At 41.3% G+C, this 10,000-nt stretch overlaps 2 long non-coding RNA genes across 5 annotated transcripts in view; one reads left to right on the forward strand and one right to left on the reverse strand.

Moving 5' to 3' along the window:
- Positions 1 to 1,751, forward strand: part of LOC135109542 (uncharacterized) — a 6,723-nt gene extending 4,972 nt beyond the window's left edge. Inside the window, exon 3 of the long non-coding RNA XR_010272738.1 lies at positions 702 to 1,751. This is a non-coding gene — a long non-coding RNA (uncharacterized LOC135109542). The remainder of the gene's footprint in view (positions 1 to 701) is intronic.
- LOC135109541 (uncharacterized) overlaps positions 1,103 to 10,000 on the reverse strand; it is a 31,792-nt gene continuing 22,894 nt past the window's right edge. For all 4 annotated transcript variants that reach the window (XR_010272735.1, XR_010272737.1, XR_010272736.1 and 1 more), the window contains 2 exons: positions 2,313 to 2,511; positions 1,103 to 2,217 (listed from right to left, as the gene is read on the reverse strand). This is a non-coding gene — a long non-coding RNA (uncharacterized LOC135109541). The remainder of the gene's footprint in view (positions 2,218 to 2,312; positions 2,512 to 10,000) is intronic.

Genomic DNA, 10,000 nt, shown 5'->3' on the forward strand with positions numbered 1-10,000 from the left:
CTGTTTGCCTGGCTGGCTGACTGACTGACTGACTGACTGACTGACTGACTGACTGTTTGGCTGGCTGGCTGTCACCACCACCACAACCCAGCCTAACCTAACTAAACTAAATTAACCTAACCCCCCTAAAAAAATGGACTTTTTTTATTAGACTTTTGTTGCCCTTGGTTGGTGTCTCTTGTACATTAAAAACAAAAACAAACAAACCTAACCAAACTATATATATATATATATATATATATATATATATATATATATATATATATATATATATCTATATATATATATATATATATATATATATATATATATATATATATATATATATATATATATATATATATGTGTGTGTGTGTGTGTGTGTGTGTGTGTGTGTGTGTGTGTGTGTGTGTGTACACAGGTGACCACATGTGTATGGGAAGGTGCATTTGTTGGTGTGGCGTGAACAGCCTCATCTCATTGGCTGTGTTGTCTGAGTCCTTGGTGTGTTGTATGTGCTGTGCTTGTCCCTCTCGTCTCCAGGTCTTGGCTTCTTGTCTCTCTCTCTCTCTCTCTCTCTCTCTCTCTCTCTCTCTCTCTCTCTCTCTCTCTCTCTCTCTCTCTCTTTCTCTGGTGTTTTTAAGTGTGTGTAGTGTGTGTGTGTGTGTGTAGTGTTGGCCTCACCTCACTCAACCAAACCTGACCTGTCATCTCTGTTGCAGAAGACACAACTGGTGGGCTGTGTGGTGACCCTGCGTTGTCTGTGAGGGCCACCCCCACAGCCACACACCACCACCACCACCACCAGGAGAGGGCATCCACCACCTCCTCTAGCAGCTGGCCAGGGCACAGGGCACAAAGCAAGTTGTGGTGGTGGTGGTGATAGTAGAAGAGATAGTAGTGGTAGTGGTAATGGTAGTGGCATTAATAGAGTAGTAAAAATGATAGTAGAGGTCCTGGATTATATATTTTTATTTTTATTAGTAGTAGTAGTAGTAGTAGTAGTAGTAGTAGTAGTAGTACCACCAGTGTTTGTTGAAATATACTGGTAATTGTACTACAACCACTACTACTACTACTTCTGTCCAGCCCTTTATGAAGTTGAAGGGGAAACAAACACCTGTAACTGTGGACTACTTTTATTTAACACACACACACATCATTTAATAAGAAACAGACAACAACAAAAACAACAACAACAACAACAACAACAACAACAACCTCTGCCACCATTCCTTGCACACTGTGAAGGAAAACAATGATGATGACAATGGTGCTCTTCTTTCCCCCAGCAAGTGGTGATGCAGAGGGTAGCCAGCCAGCCACCCCCCCCGCCACCTCCTGCCAGCCAGGTTGCAGAGGCACAAGTCCGTGCATGTGTCCAGGACATGAAGGTGAACAACACTGAGTAACACCTCTCCCCTGCATCAACAACACCTCTCCTGTGATGAATAACACTGAGTAACACCTCTCCCCTGCTTCAACAACACCTGCTTCACTTCACACTCATTCATGCAAGCTCTCTCTCTCTCTCTCTCTCTCTCTCTCTCTCTCTCTCTCTCTCTCTCTCTCTCTCTCTCTCTCTCTCTCTCTCTCTCTCTCAGCCCACAGCCCCACAGTATGTCCCCCACAGTATGTTTACAAACCCACAGTGACTCCCCACAGCCCCTTACCAATAGGTGTCCCCCTTACACACACACACACACACAGCATTACATATACAAATGCTGCATCTTGTAAGTAGTCCTACAATAAAGAATGGACACACAAAATGGACAGGCTTCGTTTTGTTCCGTCCTGCGTGAATGTAGCGAGGCTCAACGTGTGCAGGTGAATAGTGAAAAGTGTATTAGATGCACGACTCAAAGATATGGAAGCTTACACACAAAGTACAGGACACAGGTTGATGATGAGTATGGTGAGTCAAGTATTAGGAGTCAAAATGCTCCACTTTGAACTGGCCTACAACAAGGAGTAAGCTTGTAAAGGGGAAGACATTTGCCAACACAATAAACACACAGGGAAAAATTGATCTCCTAAATAAAAGACTAAACAATTATATATATGCCAACACTAAATAAAGAACAAATGAAGACTAAGCCAAGCAAATTAATCTGACTGCTAATAAACAAACCAACATGGTATATTTAAACACTATCATCGAAGATACTGAAGCTGTGTGCTGTCTTCCTGCAGCACTGGTCAGCTCCTGTGCCACCAGCTTCACAGCACCACCCTCTGTCAAAAAATAAATCAATGAATAAATGTTGCAAACTATCTGATGTCAAATAATATTGTGGGCTTGTACAGAGATGTGTCAACAACAACAACACCTTAACATGGTGAAGCAACAAGAGGCCACAGGTCACAGGCAGGGTGGCCAGGCCAAGACTTTCTCCCCCGAGGCCCCGCCACACAGACTGCCGCCTCCGCTGGAATCTTACACGCACACTTCGCCGTGGCCTCCCCACACGTCACTGTCGGCAGCACAGGGCTCGCTGCCACACTCACTTCACAACTCTGGCCACCTCACTGCAGGGCAAAGACACGACAGCAATTCAAGTCTTCTTGTTAACCAAGTGACACTAAGCATTTCAAATATTCTCACTGGGATCTGACACAAACCTACCATTTAAAAAGAAATAGAATTTGGCTGTTAGATAAAGTGGTAAATGACTGGAATAATTCCAGATTGGTTGCAAGTGGTGAGTCAGTAGAGTACTTAAAAGATTAGACACATTTATGGACAGGGCTGATAGGTGGATGTAGGTAGGTATGCCACATGCAGGCCTCGTGTTTCCTTAGGCAGTAACACGTAAAGAATTCTAGATCATGTGGGAAACTGTAAGGAAACAAGGCCTGCATGTGGCATACCTACCTACATCCACCTATCAGCCCTGTCCATAAATGTGTCTAATCTTTTAAGTACTCTACTGACTCGCCACTTGCAACCAGTCTGGAATTATTCCAGTCATTTACCACTCTATCTAACAGCCAAATTCCATTTCTTTTTAAATTGAATTTTATGAAGCTTGAGGCAATGACAAGTCCTATTCTATTTAACCTTCAGGATTTTGTTTGTATCACCCTTGTTACATCCATCATGCTTTCTGTTATGACTTTCTCCTCAAAAGAGGAGAAAGTCATAACAGAAATTTAGTTTGTCTGAACAAACTAAATTTGAGTAAAATAAAACATATAAAAGATTCTACATTTCAGTATACCTGTATTAGTGGCTACTGTACCTAACTGAACTCCCAAACTATGTAGTATTAGTTAATCAATTTATCATTTTAACAGTATTACTTAGATTCACAATTAAGAGGCACAGGCAAGATATAGGTTCAAGTGGTGCTTTTTGACTTTTTTTCTTTTTCTTTCTTTCTTTTAGAACAATTGCCACATTTACTTACTGATGTATATGTGTAAGTGATGATTTTCATGGGACTAATCTACATTTACATTTATGGTGGAGAGAGAGAGAGAGAGAGAGAGAGAGAGAGAGAGAGAGAGAGAGAACCTTACCACCAAATATTATGCCTCCTTTCTCAGAAATCTTGCACATAACCACTTTCATATCAGTTGAAATTAATGTAATTTTTGGAATAGTTTTTAATTCCACCTAGCACATCAACACCAGGCTGAACTGAGCTCCTGGGCTTGCTTAGCACCCACATTGTGTCTTTATAGTTTTATTATGAGCTGATGCAAGACAGAAAGTAGAACACACACACACACTGATAACACTGCCTGACTGAGACACACACACCCTGGTATCTCTCACTTACTTCTTTACATGAAATACTGCAAGAGAGAGAATAATAACTGCACTAACGATTTATACCAAAATACACACACACACACACACACACACACACACACACACACACACACACACACACACAAAACAAATAAATAAATAAATTAATAAATACAGAGGGAATTTATTGCACGGTTGACAAGGAGGTGAAGTCTGTTGTCATACTGTGTTGCAACCAATTGGAAGAAAAGTATAAAATATCATACATTACACCCATTTTTTTTTTTTTTTTCAGATCTTTTTTGATTGACAGAATAATTTCCTAAAACTTGCTTCCATTTAGAATTTTGTTTTATTTGGGGAAAGATCAAGTAAGAAGGTGTGTTTTTGACCTGTGCTGGAGACAATGAGGTTAAAGGGTGTTACTTAATGTTTATGAGGCTAAATAATGGATTTAAGGCTCGTTTTAAGGATTTAAGAGGCTTAACAAGTGGTTTGGTGGCTTTTAAAGGATGTTTTTAATGGTTTGCCAGTTGAAATTAAGCAGGATAGTTGAAATTAAGTATGATAGAAGACTGTAAGTTAAGGGACCCTTTGACTCCTATATGTTCCTAAATCACAGCAAAACTCCCTTAAAACACACACACACACACACACACACACACACACACACACACACACACACACAAAACCAATAAATAAATTAATTAATAAATACAGAGGGAATTTATTGCATGGCTGGCAAGGAGGTGAAGTCTGTTGTCATACTGTGCTGCAACCAACACACTGCCTTGCTAACTTAAAACCTAAGCAATTAAAAAACACAAGAAAACAAACTAAACACTTAAAAATACATATTTATAAATTCCATTAAATTTTCCTGTATGTTTAACAACCTAAAAATACCAAAATGAACCCCAAACCCCAAATGAAACAGAAAGACCCTTGCAAACACTAAAACACCAATAAATATCCCAAAACACACCTAAAAACAGAATGACAGAATGACACACAGGTCACAGAATGACCTCAAGCACATCCACACACCCCAAAACACATTGAACACTCTCTGCTCTTTTCAAAAAACCCCCAAACACAGTTACCCATTAATAAAACACCCAAATACACACTGAAACACATCCAAACACACTCAAAACACCATTGTATCCTCACAATCACTTAAAACACTGTCAAAAACACATACAAGATCAGAGAGAGAGAGAGAGAGAGAGAGAGAGAGAGAGAGAGAGAGAGAGAGAGAGAGAGAGAGAGAGAGAGAGAGAGAGAGAGAGAGAGAGAGAGAGAGAGAGAGAGAGAGAGTCATGAAAAATTTCCTGCTTGGCCCTAGAAGTAAGGTCATAAGATGCCATAGAAATACTGGTAATGTTCAAATAAAAGGAAAAAAGTAACACAAATAAAATAAAGTCCAAAATTACAAGGAAAAAAAAAAAAAAAAAGAAAGAAATGAAAACTACAAATTAACCCCAAAGGACAGGTGGCATCTATGATTGCCCTGCATTTTGTGGGCTTAATTTCAAATTTTTGCACAACTTTTTGAGCCTGTGAACATCCTTTCCTCACCACAGTGTCTCCCTCTGAGCCTCAGTGTGCTGTGAACCACTGTGATGGCTACAGGGGAAAATAATCACCCCTCTTCCTCTGATTCCTCAGACATCCACATCAGGGAAAATTTGCTCCAAAACAACCTCTTAGTGAAAATACTACTGGCAGAGAGTTACAAGTTACTTCCCCAAGTGTAGAAAGTGGTTTTACCAGAGAAAATAAAACAGTAATAGACTGTGTTTCACTCATATACATCTTCCCACCTGTCACAATTACATTTTTTCTTGTGTGTTATAAGTGATGGACAACAATACTATTTTCTTTAGTGTTTTTACAAAATTATAGATTTAGACATTCACGCGAGTGAGTGACCGAGAGATACTGGTGAGGGAAGCAGATAAAGTAGGCATGGGCACCCCTCCCTCCCCCCTGCAAGCTGGGGCCCCAGCCAGGCCACCACATGGCATGCAACCATCTGAATGAACACAGGCTGAGGCTGAGAAAACACTGAAAGTTACTTCACTTCACCACAGACACACCACATCAACTAGAGTTCCAGTTTGTGGGAGATTGAAGAGGAAGGATTGATAAGTGTGATGCTATTACGTTTTAAACAATCGGTCAAGGCAGAGTTGAGAAATTGTTGATGGAATATGAACTATTTTTGAAGTGTCTCATATATATATATATATATATATATATATATATATATATATATATATATATATATATATATATATATATATATATATATATATATATATATATATATATATATATATATATATATATATATATATATATATATATATATAAACACACACACACACACACACAAATAGAAGAAATACATTGTTTTGAAGGTTACAAGAAAGCTGAGACCTTTAAAAAGTAATATTAGGAATTTAGGATGACAGTAAGATGACAAAAAAACATTACTGTTACATGGAAACACACACACACACACACACACACACACACACAGCCTTCCCCAGCTCTCCCATGCCCACACAGGTCTGTGCATGCCTTGGACACAGAGAAGGGCACCATCAATGTGTACACCATCTCTACCATCCTGAGAATGACAGGTGGCAGGGTGAGATAAGGAGATAGAGAGATAGACATGTATACATACTTTCATTCATTCATTCATTTCATTTTCATTCACTCCTCCTCCTCCTCCTCCTCCTCCTTGTGCAGGCTCTGGTGCACTCTAGTTTGAGGAGTTCTTTGGCCGCCAAGTTCCTTATTGAAGGCGATGAGGAGTTGCTGGAGGAGGTGAAGGAAATTTTCTGTATCTATGACAAGTAAGGTAAGGATTCGCCGTTCATCTTTGACCCGTGTTTGGAAACCCTTCACTCTCTCACCACTGTTTTCCAAGGCTACAGAGATGATCAGCTGGGTTGTCATGACTTTCTGCTGCTGCATCATTTCACAGCCACACACACCACCCCTCACCCCTCACCCATATTTAAACCTTAGAAAACAACTGTAAATTGAGGGAGTTAGTGGAAACAGAAGAGAGAGGGAGGAAGAGAGGAAGAGGAAGAGAAGATACTGTTACTCCTTGCATAATGGAGACTAAGAGAAGGAGAGGGAGGAGATAGGTGGAGGAAAAAAAAAAGAGGAATGGGGGAGGGGTGTACCAGGCACCTCACATCATGTAACAATAGTGAAAATAAAAAGGAGGTGGTAGAGGGCGGTGCACCTCACACAAGTCCAGAGAAGCAAGGGGACACCATCACACAATCCGTCACCACCACCACACCACAGCAACGGGTGGTGAGTGTATTACTATAACAACAATGAAAGTTGAGAGGTTAGTGTCAATATTCATCCTGTGCTAACACCACCACTAGTCTGTCATCACAAAATCCCCATCACTCACCACAAACACACCACCATTCACCACAAACACACCACCATTCACCACAAACACACCACCACTCACCACAAACACACCACCATTCACCACAATCACTCAGGGCTGGAAAAACACCCATTTAAAAAAACCCAACTTTTTTTTTTATTATTTTGGGAGGTTTATTGATTTTTGTTTATTCTTCATATTTTTATGTAAATCAGTTTAAATAAGGAATTAAAAAGTAATCTAAAATAAAACAAAAGGTATGAAGTGTTTTTTTTATGTAGGAGGGGGACTGGCCAACAGCAAAAAAATAAATAAATAAAAATAAATAAATAAATAAATAAATAAATAAAAATAAAATGAAATAAAATGAATAAATAAATAAATAAATAAATAAGTAGGTAAATAGATAAATAAAATAAAATAAAAAAAATATATAAAAAATATAAAAAATTTCCAGCAAGAAGGAAAGGTAGATGTTGACAGACAGAGCTGAAAGAGTTTGACTAGGCAAGGTGCAAGCACGGAGGCACAGTTTCGGAGAACAATAGGAGGGACCCCATCAGGTCCATAAGCCTTCTGAGGGTTTAGGCCAGTGAGGGCATAAAAAACATCATTGCGAAGAATTTTAATAGGTGGCATGAAGTAGTCAGAGGGTGGAGGAGAGGGAGGAACAAGCCCAGAATCGTCCAAGGTAGGGTTTTTAGCAAAGGTTTGAGCGAAGAGTTCAGCTTTAGAAATAGATGTGATAGCAGTGGTGCCATCTGGTTGAAATAGAGGAGGGAAAGAAGCAAAGTTATTGGAGATATTTTTGGCTAGATGCCAGAAGTCACCAGGGGAGTTAGATCTTGAAAGGTTTTGACATTTTCTGTTAATGAAGGAGTTTTTGGCTAGTTGGTGAACAAACTTGGCATGGTTCTGGGCAGAAATATAAAGTGCATGAGATTCTGGTGATGGAAGGCTTAAGTACCTTTTGTGGGCCACCTCTCTATCATGTATAGCATGAGAACAAGCTGTGTTGAACCAAGGTTTAGGAGGTTTAGGTCGAGAAAAAGAGTGAGGCAACCGGCCAACTTGTGTGAAGAAATGCTTGTCAATGTGACTGACTGACTAACTGACTGGCTGACTGACTGGCTGACTGAATGGCGGAATGACTGACTGACTGACTGACTGGCTGGATGGGTGACTGACTGACTGACTGGCTGGATCGGTGACTGACTGACTAACTGACTGGCTGACTGACTGGCTGACTGAATGGCGGAATGACTGACTGACTGACTGACTGACTGACTGACTGGCTGACTGACTGGCGGAATGACTGACTGACTGACTGACTGACTGACTGACTGGCTGGATGGGTAACTGACTGACTGACTGGCTGACTGACTGATTAATTGGCCGACTGACTGGCTGACTGACTGACTGATTGGCTGAGTGGACTGACTGACTGACTGACTGGTTAACTGACTGACTGATTGGCTGACTGACTGGCTGATTGGCTGACTGACTGAATGACAGGCTGGCTGACTGTCTGATTGGCTGGCTGGCTGGCTGACTGACTGACTGACTGGCAGAGTGACTGACTGACTGACTAGCTGGCTGACTGACTGACTGACTGGCTTACTGGCTGACTGACTGACTGGCTGGTTGGCTGGCAGACTGACTGACTGGCTTACTGGCTGACTGACTAACTGACTGACTGACTGACTGACTGACTGACTGGCTGGTTGGCTGGCAGACTGACTGACTAACTGACTGTCTGCTTGGCTGGCTGAATGACTGACTGAATGACTGACTCGCTGGATGGCTGGCTGGCTAACTGGCTGGCTGGCTGACTGACTGACTGACTGACTGACTGACTGACTGACTGACTGACTGGATGGCAGGCTGGCTGGCTGGCTGGCTGAATGAATGACTGACTGACTGGATGGCTGGCTGGCTGAATGAATGACTGACTGACTGACTGGCTTACTGGCTGGCTGACTGACTGACTGGCTGACTAAATGACTGATTGGCTGGCTAGCTGGCTGGCTGGCTGGCTGAATGGCTGGCTGACTGACTGACCGACTGGCTCACTAACTGACTGACTGACTGGCTGGTTGGGGGGCTGACTGACTGATTAACTGACTGTCTGGCTGGCTGGCTGAATGACTGACTGGCTGGCTAAATGGCTATCTGGCTGGCTGGCTGGCTGGCTGACTGACTGAATGAATGACTGACTCTCTCTCTCTCTCTCTCTCTCTCTCTCTCTCTCTCTCTCTCTCTCTCTCTCTCTCTCTCTCTCTCACTTTAAAACTACACTAATACTACTTAAATATACTTACAAATATTCAGTATATATTGTTAAGTGTGAAATTTGTAGTATTTAAGTGAATCAATAGTAGTAGTAGCAGCAGCAGCAGCAGCAGCAGCAGCAATGGCAGGTGATAGTGGTGGTGGTGGTGACTAATAGTAATAGTAGTAGTTTGAATAATAACCTCAGTGGAGGACCCAGCGGCCATGTTGCCTTAATTATTACTTCGTAACACCAAAACCAGGCAATGGCGGATATATCTGACCAGAGGATATGGAAGCTAGACAAGTGACTCTAGCTTGTGACATGTTAGGCTTACAATAAGTGAGAGACGAAGCAAATAATGACTGAAAACACTGACGCCCTGTGCCTGTACCTCAGCTGACAGCTTGTTTACATATTGACGACTCTTCAATATTCGCCTAAATTTCCAGACTCAGACGTAAATAAAACCTAAAGATAAATAAATAACCCCCAAAAAATACCTAAATAACGAACAAAAACCTTAATAAACTGCTACAAGACACTACAGGTAGGA

Source organism: Scylla paramamosain, chromosome 19 (genome assembly GCF_035594125.1).
Source record: "Scylla paramamosain isolate STU-SP2022 chromosome 19, ASM3559412v1, whole genome shotgun sequence".
Taxonomy (NCBI): domain Eukaryota; kingdom Metazoa; phylum Arthropoda; class Malacostraca; order Decapoda; family Portunidae; genus Scylla; species Scylla paramamosain.